At 39.8% G+C, this 18337-nt stretch overlaps 1 pseudogene; it reads right to left on the bottom strand.

The window, feature by feature from the left end:
* Window positions 1-11180: 11180 nt before the first annotated feature.
* Window positions 11181-11639, bottom strand: LOC100598655 (annotated as a pseudogene).
* Between the last annotated feature and the right edge of the window lie 6698 nt (window positions 11640-18337).

Here is an 18337-nt window from a genome sequence, read left to right as displayed (position 1 = left end):
ATGGCGTGAACCCGGGAGGCGGAGCTTGCAGTGAGCCGAGATTGCGCCACTGCACTCCAGCCTGGGCGACAAAGCGAGACTCCGTCTCAAAAAAAAAAAAAAAAAAAAAAAAAAGAGAGAGAGATACTGAGAGCCAGGATTTGCCAGATGAAGGAAGAGGGACACATGAGAGTGATAGAGAAATACCGAAAATTCAAACCAAAAAGTGAGTTCGCCAAGGAGGGGCTAAAGTTGACGCAGAGCAGTGTGGAACAAACACCCTATAATGACCACATCTACTTTTTCTTCACCTACTATCATTGTCCCCTTTGTCCTCAGCTAAAATCTCATCTCCTTACCATAGCATGCAAAAATATTCGTCATCTGGCCCTTATTTATATTGCTATTGTACCACTTGTAATTCCTTCTTATTGTTGGGAGGCATGACATTCCTCAAGCTTCTCACAGTGGTGTGATCTAACTTGGGGCTTAGGCACACACTATCTTTTCTGCTGCCTTCACATAGTTAGTGCCCACTTTTCCTTCAGGATTCAGTTCGGGTGTCTTCAGCTTCAAGAAGGCTTTCCTGATCCCTGAGGGCAATGCTTATACTTTTCTGAGCATGTACATTATGTTGCATTGTCTAATTTCTGTTTTTCTCTCTTAGTAGTCATCCCATCTAGCATGCTGAAAGTGATAAATACCATAATTATTTTCTGAATGACTGACGCAGATTGAATGGATGTTGCCAAATCCCCTTCACTGAATACATTGTTTCTCTTGATCTCTTTTGTCTGACCCTTGTGCTCACATGGCTGGGACTTTTAGGTCAAAGGACCACCTCATTCACCATGTAATATGGGTATAATTTCATTATAAAAAACTCCAAGAAACATTTATGCCTGTTACTGCTCCAGGATATCATTTAGATTTATTTGTTGAGGAATTTTTATTGTTTGTTATAAAATCATTGATTAATGCAGGACTTGATCTTTAGTGTGCTTGTGTGTAATATCTATGTATTGCAGTCTATCAAACAGCAACTCTCTCTAAAGACCTTTACAGATTTTCAAAAAAAAAAAGACCCCTATGACTTTATCATGCCCAACTCTGCCCTTTATCACTGCCCTAATAAAAAGAGAACATGAAAAGAAAATAGTGTTGTAAAGTTTTTTTTTTGAGTCATTTTCTCAACACAAAAAGAGTTTCCCCAAGTTTGAAAAGAAGGAACTTAATTCTAGCAGTTTGGGAAAGAGTTGAGGAAACGGATGGAGAAAACAGATGGATTAAATTAACACTCGGACAAAATAACAGAAAGTCTTAAAGTTCCAAAATTAGTCTGCAGCCTTATTTTGAACATAGCTGGTGTCAGGGCTGCTTTTTCCATTCTTTTAGACTCACATGTATAGAGCTGCACAATTGTGGAGGAGGCTGGCTGTCCTTGAGTGCAACGGTCCAGCGGATGGAGAGATGGTCTTCAGAGATTCAGTCTAGCCTACTATAAAGGGCACCCACATCTGTTTCGGAAAGCCTTTATAATATTTTTTAAGGAGTTTGGCCCAGCAAACAAGTGTTCAGAATCTGTGAGAACGCCTGTCTTTGGGGTTCTTGGACAAGTGTGACTTCTGTATATATTCAGTCATATTTTATATCAGTTTCCATCAGCTGTTACTTTTTTGGATTAAAAGAAAAAAAGACACTGCCAAGAGATTTGAAGAAGAATTCTAACCTCGAGGGAAACCCTACTCTGAAGTATGTCCCTAATGAGATCTTTCCTCACCAAATCCTCATTATTTTGTTTTGAGAGAGAGAGCTGGAAATGTTTCCAGTAGGATCCCTGGAAAGGGAACTGTGGGGAATAACCTCGTTTGCGTGTTATTTGAATGACCTCTAATTTCTTAGAGGTGTTATGAAGTCTCAACTGATCCCCTTCCTTCCCCAAATACTCATCAGGATTCCACCATCATCTTCAGGTTTCTGTTCAGGCATCACCTAATCAGAGAGGTTTCTGTTGACTCTCTCCTTTCCCTTCCCTATTTTATTTTTCTCTCAGCACTTGCCACCATTTGACATACTGTATTTACTTGTTTGTTTACTGCTTGTCTGCCTTCACTAGAATACGGGTTTTGCTTAGCTTCGAATCCCCAGCACTAGTAGCATAGTGCTTGGCAAGTAATAATTTCTCAATATGTACTTCTGAATAAATTAATAGTTGAAACTGCCACACATGTTAAATGCTGTGGGCAGAAAAAAAAAGCTGCGGTTTCCAATATAAATCTAATGTTTAAAATTACCTGGAGTAGATCTGACATCAAATTGATCCTCGAGTGACCTGCATATACCAGGGCAAGTAGCTTCGGAAATCCATTTATTCATTTTTTCATATTTAATGTTGGGCAGGGCACAGTGGCTCTGTAATCCCAACAGTTTGGGAGGCTGAGGCAGGAAGATCGCTTGCAGCCTGGAGTTCAAGAGCAGCCTGCACACTATAGTGAGACCTCATCTCAACAATAAAATACAAAAAAATTTTTTTTGAGTCGTTTTCTCAACACAAAAAGAGTTTCTCCAAGTTTGAAAAGAAGGAACTTAATTCTAGCAGTTTGGGATACAAAAAATTAGCTGGGTGCCTGTAGTCCTTCCTAGCTACATGAGAGGCAGAGGCAGAAGGATCACTTGAGCCCAGAAGTCTGAGGCTGCAGTGAGCCATGATCCCGCCACTGCACTCCAGCATGGGCGACTGAGAGAGACCCTCTCTCTCAAAAAAAAAAAAAAAAAAAATTCATGTTAATCTAAACAACACTGGGAAATTGACTACAAATGAAGATATGAAGCCTGGAGTGTGATAAAGCTTCAAGAGTTTCAAGAACTTCCCCTGTAAGATGATGGAGCTGGACAAAGACTGGATGATTTCTAAGTTTCTTTTTAATTCTAAAGTAAGAAAATGTTAGGCGTGTGTGTGTGTGTGTGTGTGTGTGTGTGTGTGTGAAGTTGCACTGCTACATTTCGCCACAAGATGACAGTATCATCTTCATTGAAACAAAGTACAGTTGCTATATGGAGTAAATAGAAATAAATCCAGAGAGTTCATGAGTGATATAAATTACTTTGGTAAAGATATTATATGTGAGGCATTCATTAGTTTGGGAAAACTATGTATCAAAAAGAGTTAACTTCCTTTTGCAACACATGGGAAATAGTTTGAAATATAGGTTTCTTCCTCCCTCCGTCTTTTCCTTCCTGTTTTACACCTAGTCTTCTTCCTTTTTTATTCCTTCTTTTTCTTTCTTCCACATTCTCAGTTTATTATGTAACAAATTTCAAGTCAAGTGAAACAGATATATAAGAAAAAGTTAACATTTTCACCATTTTCTTTTAATTTCACTCCTCTGAAGTAACTAATGTGTGTGTGTGTGTTTTTTTTTTTTTTTTTTTTTTTTTTTTAGAGGGAATTTCGCTCTTGTCACCCCAGGCTGGAGTGCAATGGTGTGATCTCAGCTCACTGCAACCTCCACCTCCCAGGTTCAAGTGATTCTCCTGCCTCAGCCTCCCGAGTAGCTGGGATTACAGGCATGCGCCACCATGCCTGGCTAATTTTGTGTTCTTAATAGAGATGGGGTTTCACCTTGTTGGTCAGGCTGGTCTCGAACTCCTGACCTTAGGTGACCCACCTGCCTCAGCTTCCCAAAATGTTGGGATTACAGACGTAAGCCACCGTGCCTGGCAGTAACTAATGTTAATAGGTTTTTTCTCATTTCTTCCTGTATATTCATACATGTACATACACATACAGACATACAAATTATGTTTCTTTTGAACTTTAAATTAATATCTGATCATCTGTTGGGAGATACATTTAGATGGTTGAAAACTCTCTGTCTCTTCCTTATTGTCACAAACACCACCACCACCACTACCAACACACACACACACACACACACACACCACCTCTAATTGCAACCTTGTTTCCATTTTTTCCTGTCTTGAGAAGAGAAACACTTATGGGGAAATTGAATACTTTGTCTTATGTTATTCCCGTTTACCGTCTCTGTTCTTTATACATTATGCTTTTTCAACTTTACCAGAATCACTTGGATTAAAATCTGTGGATTTCTCAGTAGGAAATGTTCATGTGAAGACACTTCTGTAGTAACAGAACCTATAGCTGCTCCTGTAGAAGGAAGTTGAAAATCATCCCTTCAAGAAAGGGGCTCCTCCCCTTGTAACTCTACTGGGTTTTGCATCCAGACTGAGCTTCCTTCCCTCACCCACATGAAGTGTCTACCTTCTGCAGACTCCAATGGCTCAGGAACCGGGCATGCAGTGCCAGGCTCGTGGTATCCTGCAGCAGGTGTGGGGAGCTTTCCTTCTTTATGTTTCCATGAAGATGGGAGGTAAGTCTCAATCTAATAGCAAATGCTGCTGGGAGTTTTCAAAACAATTTTCTTTCAGCTAAATGATTGCCATTTCTGACGCTTGTAACAAAAGAGTGTTTCTTAATAGATATTTTCTTTATGTGGTGCTAATTGTTATTGGATATCAAATAATAACTACTTTGCTGCCATTTATTTCTAAGAATCTCTCCTTAATGGCAGTTCTTTTGTGACCACGTGGAGACATCATTTTTAATAATAATGGGTTTTCAGGAGTGCTGCCCTAGTAAGTCATGTATCTTGTCTTAGGCACTACAGGACAAAACATTGACCAGCCCACTGAGATGACAGCTACGGAAGGAGCTATTGTCCAGATCAACTGCACGTACCAGACATCTGGGTTCAATGGGCTGTTCTGGTACCAGCAACATGATGGCGAAGCACCCACATTTCTCTCTTACAATGTTCTGGATGGTTTGGAGGAGAAAGGTCATTTTTCTTCATTCCTTAGTCGCTCTAAAGGGTACAGTTACCTCCTTTTGAAGAAGCTCCAGATGAAAGACTCTGCCTCTTACCTCTGTGCTGTGAGAGACACGGTGACTATGAGGCCTCTTTAGCTGCACCAAAATTCAAAAGGCAACCACAGCAGTGAGAAGTTGTATTTCCTGAGTGTATGCCTGCTGTGAGTTAAGACTGGGGACTTTGGAACCAGACTGCCTGGATTTGAGTTTGCTACTTTCCAGTTGGGTGGTCTTAAGTCAGTCACTATTTTTTTTTTTTTTTGGTTTATTTCCTTATCCAGAAAGTGAAAATAATGAGTATCTACCTCACAAGGCTGTTGTGAATTATGACTCTCTGTATCATCTATATCTCTATCTGTAGCTATATCTAGTGTTACTCAGAGAAGTAGTGGCACACAGTAAGCTTTATTTAAGTTTGGTTATTTCAATTCTAGTCTTGAATTTTCACTAAGTATTATGTGGTAGGACTTCCAGGACTGGAACTCAGTATTTCTCTACCCTTGGTTTGTGGAGGGTGAAATCCTGACCACTATTTGTATTTTGTGGATCTAAAGCTATTAGATGGAGTTTGTAGTTCGGATGGATTGTTGCTCTGGAAGGATCACCGTGGTGATACTCATTTTCTTTAGGGGGACTCTGAACTTTGGAAATCCAAATGCAAATGCTTCAGAGTGAGATGTTAAGTAGTCTGATTAATTATGAAAAGCTATCTTCATTTTGTGCATCCTTGATAAATAAATATAATCTTAACATATTTTGGAGGTTTATAACTCAGGCTAGAAGTGAAGTTTAGGGGCTTTAGACTTGGGGAGCATGAACATAATCAGGGGAGTCTATAGAAGATGGCAAAGAAGAGTGAACATAAAAAATTTGGTGGCAAATCTGGGTGAGGCAGGAGAGCCAGTAGGAGATTCCTATGACAAGATGTAGTCAGTAGGCGTTAAGCACAATAAAAATTTACAGTAAATGTTAAGATTTTCCTTTCATGCTTTATAATTCCCTTACGTTCTCTTCAAATCTTTTAATGAAGTCTGTTAAATGCTACAACTTGCTGTCAGCTAGGTTTAGAGAGTACATGATTGTTGTGTGGCTACCTCCACATGAGATAAAGCTGATCAGAGAGCGGAAGCTCAGATTGCAGGTTACTGGGACATCAAAAGTGAGGGCTGCTCCAAGTTAACATAGTTATATGGCCAGTCATATGTTACACATATATAGTTTTTTGGAGTCAAAGATTAAGCAAAATTCTCTTTGGGTGAGATAGGAGTGCTTTTTCATTCTAATTTATGAAATGAACATTTAACGTGGAATTTGAACAGACATAGTTATACTGGAAAGTAATCTTGACAACATGAATCCAGGCCACTGAAATGTTCATGTTCCTTTTGTCTAATAATTCATTTTTTTGAGCTCTCATTTAAATAAATGCAGGCTAGAAATAAGGCTTTGTTTTTTTCCAGTTTATAAGAGAACCAAAGAAGCCATAGAAATGATATTTAAGGGCTTTGGACTTGGTGAGTATGAATTGTTCATACAGTTATCAATTAGGGAAAACTATATTATGCAAATGATATTGTGAATGCTATGATCAATGGAATACTTTAAAGTTGTGTTAGTTTCTATTGCTGCATAACAAATGACCACAATACCCATATATTAGCTTGTAGTTCTGTAGGTCATAAGTGCAAGCAAGTTCAGCTGAGTTCTATACTTAGGACATAACCATTGTAAAGTCGAGGCATTGGCTGGGTGAGTACTCAAGTGCTCACCCGGAGTTCAGAGTCCTCTTCCAAGTTAATTCTTTAAATTTTTTTCTATTTTTTATATATATACACGTATATATGTATATATATATGTGTGTGTATATATGTGTATATATATGTGTATATATATATGTGTATATATATATATATTTAGACGGTGTCTCGCTCTGTCGCACAGGCTGGAGTGCAGTGGCGCGATCTTGGCTCACTGCAAGCTCCGTCTCCCTGGTTCGTGCCATTTTTCTGCCTCAGCCTCCCAAGTAGCTGGGAGTACAGGCACCCACCACCATGCTTGGCTAATTTTTTCTATTTTTAGTAGAGACAGGGTTTCACCATGTTAGCCAGGATGGTCTTGATTTCCTGACCTTGTGATCTGCCCACCTTGGCCTCCCAAAGTGCTGTGATTACAGGCGTGAGTCACTGTAATATATTTTTTATATTTTAATATATTAATATATTTTAATATATTTTTTAAAATTTAGAGACAAGGTGTTTCTCTGTTGCCCAGGGTAGAGGGCAGTGGCATGATCATAGGTCACTGTGGGATCAAATTCCTGGGCTCAGGGAATTCTCTCACCTCAACCTCCCAAGTAGCTAGGGCTATAGGCACATACTACCATACCTGGCTAATTAATATATATATTTTTTTGTAGAGACAGGGTCCTGCTGTGTTGCCTAGGCTGGTTTTGAACTCTTGAGCTCAAGCAATTCTCTGGACTCAGCCTCCTGAGTTGGGATTACAGGTGCTTTTTTTTTTTTCTTTTTTCTGTGATGGAGTCTTGCTCTGTTCCTGAGGCTGGAGTGCAGTGGTATGATTTCGGCTCACTGTAACCTCTGCCTCCTGGGTTCAAGTGATTCTTCTGCCTCAGCCTCCCAAGTAGCTGGGATTACAGGCGCCCGCCACCATGCCTGGCTAATTTTCCTATTTTTAGTAGAGACGAATTTTCATCTTGTTGGCCAGGCTGGTCTCGAACTCCTGACCTCAAGTGATCCGCTCGCCTCAGCCTCCCAAAGTGCTGGGATTACTAGTGTGAGCCACCGTGCCCGGCCAGTTCTTATTATTATCAGAATTCTATTCCATGTAGATGTGGGACTAAAGTTCCCATATTCTTAATGTTTGTGGGCTGGGGGCATTTCTGAGCTCCTTAAGGCAATCTGCACTCCTTCTCATGTGAGTCCCACCAGCTTCAAACCAGCAATAGCATGTGAAGTTCATCTCATGCTTGGAATCTTTCTGGCTTAATCTTCCAAAGTTCATGTGTTTTTAAGGTCGCATGCCAACCGGTACATAGATATCTCCCTTTTAAAAAGTCAACTGTGGGCCAGGTGTGGTGGCTCACACCTGTAATCCCAGCACTTTGGGATGCCGAGGCGGGTGGATCACCTGAGGTCAGGAGTTTGAAACCAGCCTGACCAACGTGAAACTCTGTCTCTCTACTAAAAATACAAAAATTAGCCGGGCATGGTGGTGGGCGCCTGTAATCCCAACTACTTGGGAGGCTGAGGCAGGAGAATTGCTTGAACCCGAGAGGCGGAGGTTGCAGTGAGCTGAGATCGCACCATTGCAGTCCAGCCTGGGCAACAGAAAGAGACTCCATCTCAAAAAAAAAAAAAAAAAAAGTCAACTGTTTGTTCAGTGTGATGGCTCACGACTGTAATCCTAACTCTTTGGGATGCCGAGTTGGGCGGAACACTTGAGGTCAGGATCAAAACCAGCCTGGCCAACACGGTGAAACCCCATCTCTACTAAAAATACAAAAAAATTAGCTGAGCGTGGTGGTGGGCACCTGTAATCCCAGCTACTAGGGAGGCTGAGGCAGGAGAATTGCTTGAACCCGGGAGGTGGAGGTTGCAGTGAGCTGAGATTGCACCACTGCACTCCAGTCTGGGGGACAGAGGTGACTCTGTCTCAAAAAATAAAATAAAATAAAATAAATAAAATAAGGTAAAATAAAATATAAAATAAAATAAAAGTCAACTGTGCCATAGAACCCAACACAATCACCAGAGTAATATTGCATCACATTCAAGATTCTGGGGATTAGGGCAGGGAATCTTGGGTCTATTCACTGAAATTTTACCTACCACATAGCAAATAAAGGATGTTCATTAAGACTGCATAAATATGGTGAACTGCTTATGATATAATAATGAATCAAGAAAACCAGGGTGCATAATTGAATATGCAGAATAATCACAGCTGTGTAAAAACTTCTGGGCATAGAAAAAACAGGGAAAGGAATAATACTCCCTCTTTACTGTATTTCCCTTACTAGAAGTCTTAGTATGGGTAGATTTTCTTCTCTCTCTCTCTCCCTCTAGTCTTTTGGCTAGGATTGGAGGGTGCACTTCCAAGATGGTTTGCTCACATAGCTGTTGTTGGCAAAAGTCCCCAGATTCCTATGACATGGCTGTCTTTATAGTGTGTTGAGAGAGAGAGAGAGACAGAGAGAGAGAGAGATCTTTTATAGTCCAGCCTCGGAAGTGTTATACCATCACTTCTGCTGTTTTTTCCCCCAGCTTCTAACATTTTTCTCCTTTTACATATAACAAAGTAGAAGAAATAATATAGGATTCAAACTGCAAAAGTGATTAATCAGTAGAATGTATACACACACACAAAATCCCCATAAGAAGACAGGCTTATTTACAATGAAGAAACACATGTACATTTAAGGTAGTTCTCACATAAAACATTTAAAAAACAAAACATATCCCACAATGGGCACCACTGTTTACAGCAACATTAAAGGGGAGAAAACAACACTCATTTAATACCACAAGGTACAGCATCAGTGGAATAAATTCACAAAACTATATTACAGCTTGTTAATCCATTTAAGAATTGTTCCAAATATATCATATATTTGGCCCTCAGAGGTCCATTCCTACAGATTTCAACTACTGTAAACTTCTAGCTATTGAGAGATAGAGAATGATTATTATCATGATTATTATGATTATTAGAAACACACACACACACACACACACACACACACACAAAACTCACCAAGGAGTTACAAAATCTATGGAGACCAGAGGCCAACTATCATCACCTCATGTCTGCTCTCACCAACAGCCTTGCATTTTTCAGAGAAATATCTAAAAAAAATAGTCAGACACCAGTGTGGTCACTATCTCTGATGCCAAACCTATTGGGACTGAAACAAGCAGTGTTACCATAAATGAGAACATTGAGGCTTACCTTTCAAGGCTTATTCTGGTCTGAGAAATTAATTAGATAAGATTATTCTCTATTGAAATGAATTTTGGCTAACATAAAAGACTAGTCTTTTACTAGCTGGTCTTAGGGTAAAGGTCATACACATGAGTCTTAACCTACTCTCTGTCATAGCTAAAGTCAGCTGAAAATCCAAAATCAAAAGTATGTCAAAAATCCTAAGTAGAATCTTTTGGAAGTCGGCTATGAAAACGCCTTTAAGGATGTACTAAGTCTAAGTGCAAGGGCATAAGAGCTCTAATGCTGTTAGATCTTCCTCATTTGGGAGAAAGGCTCAATGTTCCCTACAAAATGCTGAGTTTTGCATAAAGGTGAAACCTAAATATACTAGGGTATAGAATTAATTTAATTTTGTTCCATCAGGATCCTTTTCCTATGGTAAAAAAAACAGAATGAGGAATGAAGGAATGAACCTTTTTTTTTTTTTTTTTTTTTGAGATGCAGTCTCGCTCTGTCACCCAGGCTGGAGTGCAGTGGTGCGATCTCAGCTCACTGCAAGCTCCGCCTCCTGGGTTCTTGCCATTCTCCTGCCTCAGCCTCCCGAGTAGCTGGGACTACAGGTGCCTGCCACCACGCCCGGCTAATTTTTTTGTGTTTTTAGTAGAGTCGGGGTTTCACCGTGTTAGCCAGGATGGTCTCGATCTCTTGGCCTGTGATCCGCCTGCCTCGGCCTCCCAAAGTGCTGGGATTCCTGGTGTGAGCCACCGCGCCCGGCTGAGGAATGAATCTTTATTGGTCTCTTCATCAGAAGAGGTAAACTTGGTCTCTGTATTCATGAAACTAGACAGTTTTTAAGCAGGCAGTGGAAGCAGACAGTAGAGCAAGATTCCTGTAGCCACAGACCACTACCTGGTATCAAACTGAAGCAAGGATCAACTTAAACAATTATCCAAAGTCACTTTAACTGTACTAAAGGGTAAAGTTCACCACTGTATTATTTTAAAGGAAGTTGTTTAATGTAAGAATTCCATTAACTCTGGGAGAGAAAAATCAAAACAAGTCATACTCTCTAATGAGTTATCCATGTAAGACCACCAATGAGAATGCTTTTAACTATATTTGACTCGAAGACACTTACTTGGTAAGTGTGAATTTCTTTCTTTTTTTTTTCTTTTATCCCATTGGATTTAGACTATTGAATAATTAAGGGCAGAGTGAGGGAGAACAAAGAGCTACTTCTTTAACATTTTAGTATCTAGATAGTATAGTAGAAACTGTTCCTAGGGACAATGTATATGCCATTAATCACATTGAATAAAGAGGATGAATTATTCATTTATCTTTTCTTTTTGTTCGAGAAGCTTGTTTATCTCCCTTTGGCCTTTCCAGTGTGGTTTGAAATGATTCCGTGTTGGTTTAGTTGAGGAAGCAACAGTAAGAAAGTCACTATCAGGTAGTTGAGAAGCAGGTTGTGGACTTGCTGTCCCATCCAAACAACTGCAGCGAGATAAATTATCATGACCATGAAACATACTTCAGGCTTTTCTTCCTTTAGTGTGAAGATTTGTTTCCACCAGTCCATAGCTCTGCATTGAGTTTTTAGTAGATTGCTGTGAATTTCATGGAATCTTTGCTGTTGATCGCCGGTGCATTTATTGGAGCCAAAAATGTTAGGTGCTAGAATGGGAACAAGGTAGTCAGCCAAGCACCAAAACATAACAAAAGAGGAAACAGCAGACAGAACAGATGGATCTAGATAGTAGATAATTGAAGCACCAAAGAAACCAAGTCCATGATGGCAGGTGAAAACCAAGCTCTTTCCCATAATAAGACTTTATCCACCATCAACATCACTTTTCCCCATTCTTGCAGCTATTGTTCTAAACTTGCAGTCTCTGCAGCCAGCAAATTGGTGCTGTGATTACCTCCCTCTGCCATCATCCCTGAGGTGCTGTCTCAGCAAGCACAAACCACCCTCCAACTCAACCTTCCTCCTGAGATCCACAGGGCGATTCTGGCCACTTCTGCTGTATTCTGTTGGTCACACAGACCCACCCTTATACAGTGTAGAATGGGATTGCACAGTGGTGTGAATACCAGAGATGATGGAGATCATTGAGGTCATCTTTTTGACTGGCTTCCATTTACCAACTCCTGTCAGCCATTGGTTGAAGGATATTAATTTTATTAATTACCGGGGATATTAATTTTCTAGTATTCAGGGTTTACTATGTACATGGGCAAAGAAAGCTGCAGTTGCCAGAAAGATCCCCTCAGGCACAGAGGTGCTGACAGTTGAAAGTTGGGCCGTGTGCTAACACATGAAAAATGTAAATGTGTTATACAGAGGAGGGTATTGATAGTGTCAGTCAACCCTTCCACTGCTCTGATACACTCTTACCCAACGTTATATTTGCTTTGTACTGTCATTGATTCCTCAAGGTGGTGGCTGATTACAGTTTCTTAAAAAAAAAAAAAAAAGACCTAAAACAGGGGAGTTAGTTAGATAAATAGAGTCGCTGCTGCAGTTGGTCCCAAGACCATCACTGTTATCTATTGTCTCCCTCTTCTGTCACTCATTCTAGGCTCCCTCATTCAGCATTCCTGCTGGTCTCAGTTTCTTGCTCTTTGGTGACTCAGACCTTCATCCCTGAAGGGCCCAAGCCCTTGGTTACTGTACCTTTCTCAGACCTTGGTTGATGCAATTACCTCTTCACTGCTATCACTGAGCATGGAAACACCAAGACATGTTCCAATAAATCTCTGAGTTCCATTGGTACTTCTCTCTATCCTCGTTACATAGTAGCAACTCTGTATCCTCATGATTATAGTCAGTTACCTCTGCCACTGTAGTTTTGCCAAATTTGGGGAGTTTTCAGGCATTATTTCTTTGAAGAATTTTTCAGTCCCACTTCTTTCCTCTTATTCTAAAACTCCAATGATATGAACTTAGATCTCTTGTTATTATCCTATAGGTCTCTGAAACTCTGCTCATTTTTCTTTCAGTCTATTTTCTCCGTGTTGTTCAAACTGAGTAAATTCTATTGATCTGTTTAAAGTTTACAGATTCTGTTCTCTGGCATCTCCCCTTTATATTAAATCTATCCAGAGAGCTTTTTAATTTCAGTTATTGTATTTTTCAGTTCTCTGGACTCAAATGCTGCCTCAAATTCCTGGGCTTAAGAAATCCTCCTTCCTCAGCCTCCCGAGTAGTTGGAACTACAGGCACACACCACCACGCCCAGCAGATTTTCAATTTTTTGTAGAGATGAGATCTCACTATATTGCCCAGGCTGGTCTCAAACTCCTGGGCTCGAGTGATCCTCCTACCTCAGCCTCCCAAAGTGATGGGATTATAGGCATGAGCCACCACACCTGGCCTCACTCATTGAAGCATTTTTGTGAGAGCTGTTTTAAAGTCCTTTTCCAATAATTTGAGCATCTGATTCGTTTTGGTGTTGCTATCAGTTGATTGTCTTTTCTCATTTATGTTCTGATTTCCTAGTTCTTGGAATGAAAAGTAATTTTTGATTGTAGCCTGGACATGATGGGTTTTTTATTAGGGAACTCTGGATCCTATTTAATCTTCTTTTTAGCAGATAGTTCTCCTGTTGAGATGTAGTGTAATGTTTGGTGGATATATATGTTCAATTTCCTGCTGGGTGCCACTGGCACCACCCCAGCAAAAAGGGGACCATTAAGTCACATTGCCTTATTGCCTCTGAATGGAGATGATCAGCTTTCTGCTGGGCCAGCTGGAAGGGGGGAAAGGAGAGGGCCAACTAGACTTACCTCCTGCCTGGGTGGATGGCAGGAGTGGAGGCGTAGCTCACCAGTGGGCCTTGTTGACAAGGGGGTGGGAACAGGAACCCCGATTAGCCCTGCTTTCCATTGCTTTGTTCAGTTACATGGCCACTGGATGGGTGTGGAGGTTCAGCTCCTCACTGGCGTTGCTGACATTGGGGTGGGGGAAGCTGAGTGTTTACTGTCTCACCTCACAGCACCTCATTCTACCTCATTGTTGCCAGGTAGAGATGGAGGCTCAGCTCATTGTTGGACCTCACTGACAGTCTCTTGCTGGGAGACTGGAGCACCACCTGCTTCTGCCATCTGGGGAATGGAAGATCAGCTCCCTGTTTGGCCTGCTGACACTACCAAGGGGGAAACCAGAGTGCACAGTGGCTTCTATTGGGAAGGAAGGTGGGGTGGAAGATCAACTTCTCTGCTCACTGACTGAGACGAGGGGTGTGGTTTATTTGTTGGTGTTTAGCTGGAGCAGGAAGGGTACTGCCAGAAAGATTTCCTGCTGTTAGGTCACCGCCTTTTTCCTTGTCCTTTGGCTAGAAGGAATGGGCTTTCCTTGGAGCTTTTGTTATCTATGCATATTGGTGGCTCCAGGTTGGAGGTTTCTGTAACATCCTGTCCAGATTTTTTTTTGATAAATATTAAGGTGGTATATTATTTTTCCTTTTTAAAAAATTCTAATGTAGTTATTGATATGATTGGTTTAAATCTACCATTTTGTGATTTGTTTTCTATTTTCCCCATTTCCTCTGTGTTCAGTTTCTTTCCTTTTTGGCCTAGATTGAGTTTTTTTGTTTGTTTGTTTTTGGGTTTTATTTTAGTATTTTAATTTTATTTCATCTTCACTATAATCTTATTAGTTATACTACTTTATGTTAGCTGTTGCTCTAGAATTTAGATTATACATCTTTAATACAGTATAACTTCAAATGATATTATATCATTTCCTGTATGATATAAGAAACTTTCAAACTTCTGTTTTTCTCCTCCCAGGCTTTTTGTTATTACTTTAATATATTTTACTTCTACATGTTATAATTTTCACAATATATTTTTGCTTTTCATAGTCAAAATATTTAAAAAGCGATTTAAAAACTGATTATAAAACACTTTGATATTTTTGCCTTACTTATAAAGATTACCTTACCCAGACAATCTGTAAAGTGTGGAGAATATAGATTTATAGATATATTGCTTTGAACATCTGCCCAAGCAGTAGAAGAGGCAAATTAGGAAGTGTTTAGCAAGATACTTCTGGAAGCTAAGTTAGTTCTAGGCTGTATATCAGGCATCCTGGGTACCCACTGACTGGTACCCATTTACTTAGAGTTCATGGGTGAGGTTTCACTTGTTCATGGACTTTGAATCCCTGGTGTGTATGCAGTGGTTATTACAGTGGCTATACAAACTGATGTCATGCTAATTGCCAAAGGTTTGGAACTCTTCCATATTTGAAGGCTGTTGGATTTGCTGTCCACTTATTAAATGGCTAAATGAATGAGACTAATAACAGGAAATGCATTGGAATGGAAAACTTTTAATAATACCTCAGAGTATTCATTGATGGCAAGTTCAGTTATGTCATGTGATGATCACTTCAAAATCCCGTGTCAGATAGATAAAAATTCCAAAGCTTTCAAGCCTAAAACTTACCCTGTGCAGAATTTTGAGTTTCACGATTTTATATCCTAGGCTTCTATAATAGGGTATCAGAGTAGATGGTAAGTGTGTGATATATATTGAGAACATTTATTTTAAACAAATAAGATAGTTTTTATGTATAAACAAATGTTACTGATTATACATTGAAGAATATTGCTTTGGACTTTAGAAGACAGCTTAAGCTTAATAGAGCTCCTGGGTTGACTGATTTGATTTTATGATGCTGAGTTTTGCTATCCTCTTGCTGCCTCACCTTTATAATGTGATCATGATTATTGTTACTTATTTAAGGTGGGTGCTGAGGTGAGGAGAGAGGAGATAATAGGCTCTTTAAGAAAAGCTTATCTCCTGAGAGTGATAAATGTACAGTGGTCTTCCCATGTATTCGTAAACTTCACCACAGTCCCATCTTGGTGATCATTGCAAAGAAGGTAATTATATTGGTCAGAGTTGTCCAGAGAAGCAGCATCAAAGGTTTTACACAGACACGCACGCACACACACACGCATACACACACACATACATAAATTAGTCCTTTGGTATACATGGGAGGATTGGTTTCCAGGATGCCCCCACCAATAGCCAAATCTGCAGTCATCCCTGCAGAACTGGCATATACTAAGTAGACCCTCCATATACATGGGTTTTGCGTCCTGTGAGTGCTGCATTTTCAATCTGTGTTTGGTTGAAAAAAAATCTGCGTATAAGTAGGCTCACACAGTTCAAATCCGTGTTGTTCAAGAGTCAACTGTGTGTATATACATTATATATATAAAATGAGAGAGAGAGAGAGAGACAGAGAGAGAGCTTGATTTATTACGAGACTGTGGATTGTGGGTTTGGAAAGTTTAAAGTATGAACGGCAGGCCTGCAGGTTGGAAATTCCAGCAGGAGTTACTGCTGCAGTCTTGAATCTAGAGGCAGTCTGGAAATAGAATTCTTTCTTCTTCTTAGCACCTCAGTCATTTTTCTTAAGGCCTTCTGATTAGATGAAGCCTCGCCACATTATGGAGGGCAATTTGCTTTACTTACAGTCTACTGATTTAAATATTAATCACATCTAAAAAATACCTTCAAAGCAACAGCTAGATCACTGTTTGACTAAATAACTGGGTACCAAGGCCTAGCCAAGATGACACATAAAATTAACTATTACAGTAATTAAAGGGATAAAATTATTACCTGCATTCCATAATGAAAATAAAGTTAAGAGACTTGCCCAAGTATATGCAGAGTAATATATGAATTGGCTAAAGGAGCAAAAAGAAGTAGAATCCAAATTTTTATATATATGTATATATATAGACTCAGGAAATATGCTTTCATTTGACAATATTTATTAGTTCTGATGCACAAGAATAGACTAAGACAAATTGGCTTTGATTTGACACAGACCCCTTAAAAATTTTTATATTTTCTTACTGGGCACCGTGGCTTGATCCTATAATCCTGGCTACTCAGGAGGCTGAGGTGGGAGGATAGCTTGACACCAAGAACTCGAAACCAACAACATAATGAGATCTTGTCTCTAAAAAAATTCAAAAACCCAAAAAACTAGCCAGGTATGGTGGCACATGCTTGTAGTCCCAGCCACTGGGAATGCTGAAGCGGGAGGATTGCTTGAGTCCAGGAGTTTGAAGCTACAGGGAACTATGATTGCACCACTGTATTACAGCCTGGGTGACAGAGCAAGACTCTGTCCCTAAAAAACGTAAAAAAAATTTTCTTAATACAAAACTTTAAGCTTAATGTTAGTATCAAGTTACATCCCCTAAAAGTATGCTTTCTATTAATATGAACTAAAAATGAATGCTTTTTTTCTATAAAAAAATTTGTTGAATGAATGACCTTTGAGTAACAGATTTTTGGATGTCTTAAAATGCAGTTCTAATGGTGCCCATGGTAGTTACCGATTAAAGTGGTAATGGCAAGTAGACTTAGTTCTGTCTTAGTTGGCCTGACAGAAGTCAAAGTATTGTAAAGGAAAAATGCAAAATTTGCAGAAAAGAAAAAGGATTAAAAAAAACCAAGGACCAATATTAAAAAGGTGAAACTGCTGGGCGTGATGGCTCATGCCTGTAAACTCAGCACTTTGGGAGGCTGAGGCAAGAGAATCACTTGAGCCCAGGAATTTGAGACCAACCAGAGCAACATAGTAAAGTCCTCGTCTCTACAAAAAACCAACCAACCAACCAACCAGCCAAAAACAAAAAATGAGAAACACAGCAAAACAACCAAAAAAATCCGCAATGAACAAAAAAACAAAAAATTAGCTGGGCATGGTTGGTGTGTGCCTATATTCCCAGCTACTTGGGAGGTTGAGATGGGAGAATCGTGAAAGCCCAGAAAGTTGAGGCTGCAATGAGCTGTGATCACGCCACTGCACTCCAGCCTAGGTGACAGAGTGAGACTCTCTCTCTCTCTCTCTCCTCTCACTCACACACACACACAATTTAAAAAGGTGAAACTGTTCAAACCGAAAGCCAGTTACTAATATCCAAATCAGAGTGTATTTTATTTCATGTTTTTTAGGATTTTGCTTTTCCGTTTAATTTCTAGAAACAATTATGAGAAAAGTGAATGAAATAACATTACAGTAACATTATAACAATTAGCTGAAGCATCCCTGCACAACTGTAGAAAACTGGTAAGTTTTACCACTGCTTGCATTGCTCGTCATACTTTTTGTGGGTCTGCATGTGTATGCTCATACGTGCATGGTATTGAGCGAGACTCTGTCTCAGCCGCTTGTCTGATATGTCACTTAAGTGTGTGTTGAGAAGTTTAATAGAAGGCCTTTTAATTTATGAGAGTTGTTTTAACCTCTTTTCTGTCTAAGGAATCAGAATTCCTTTTTAACATGTTGCTGTCTGTGAAGGCACCTACACACACAGACAAAACAGGATTCCTCAAGATGTCTGGGGTTATGACTTGTCACCTTTAGATTTTGCCACAGCACTGATTTCCTTTTCCTAGTTATTGAACACTCCATAGGTTATGGAGTCTTGAGTTTGTAAGGGATCAAGACCATCACCTCTGTTTGCTTTTTGGATTTGA

The sequence above is a fragment of the Nomascus leucogenys genome, chromosome 22a (genome assembly GCF_006542625.1).
Source record: "Nomascus leucogenys isolate Asia chromosome 22a, Asia_NLE_v1, whole genome shotgun sequence".
Taxonomy (NCBI): domain Eukaryota; kingdom Metazoa; phylum Chordata; class Mammalia; order Primates; family Hylobatidae; genus Nomascus; species Nomascus leucogenys.
Note: the sequence above shows the minus strand (reverse complement) of the source record. Positions and strands in the feature narration are given on the sequence as shown.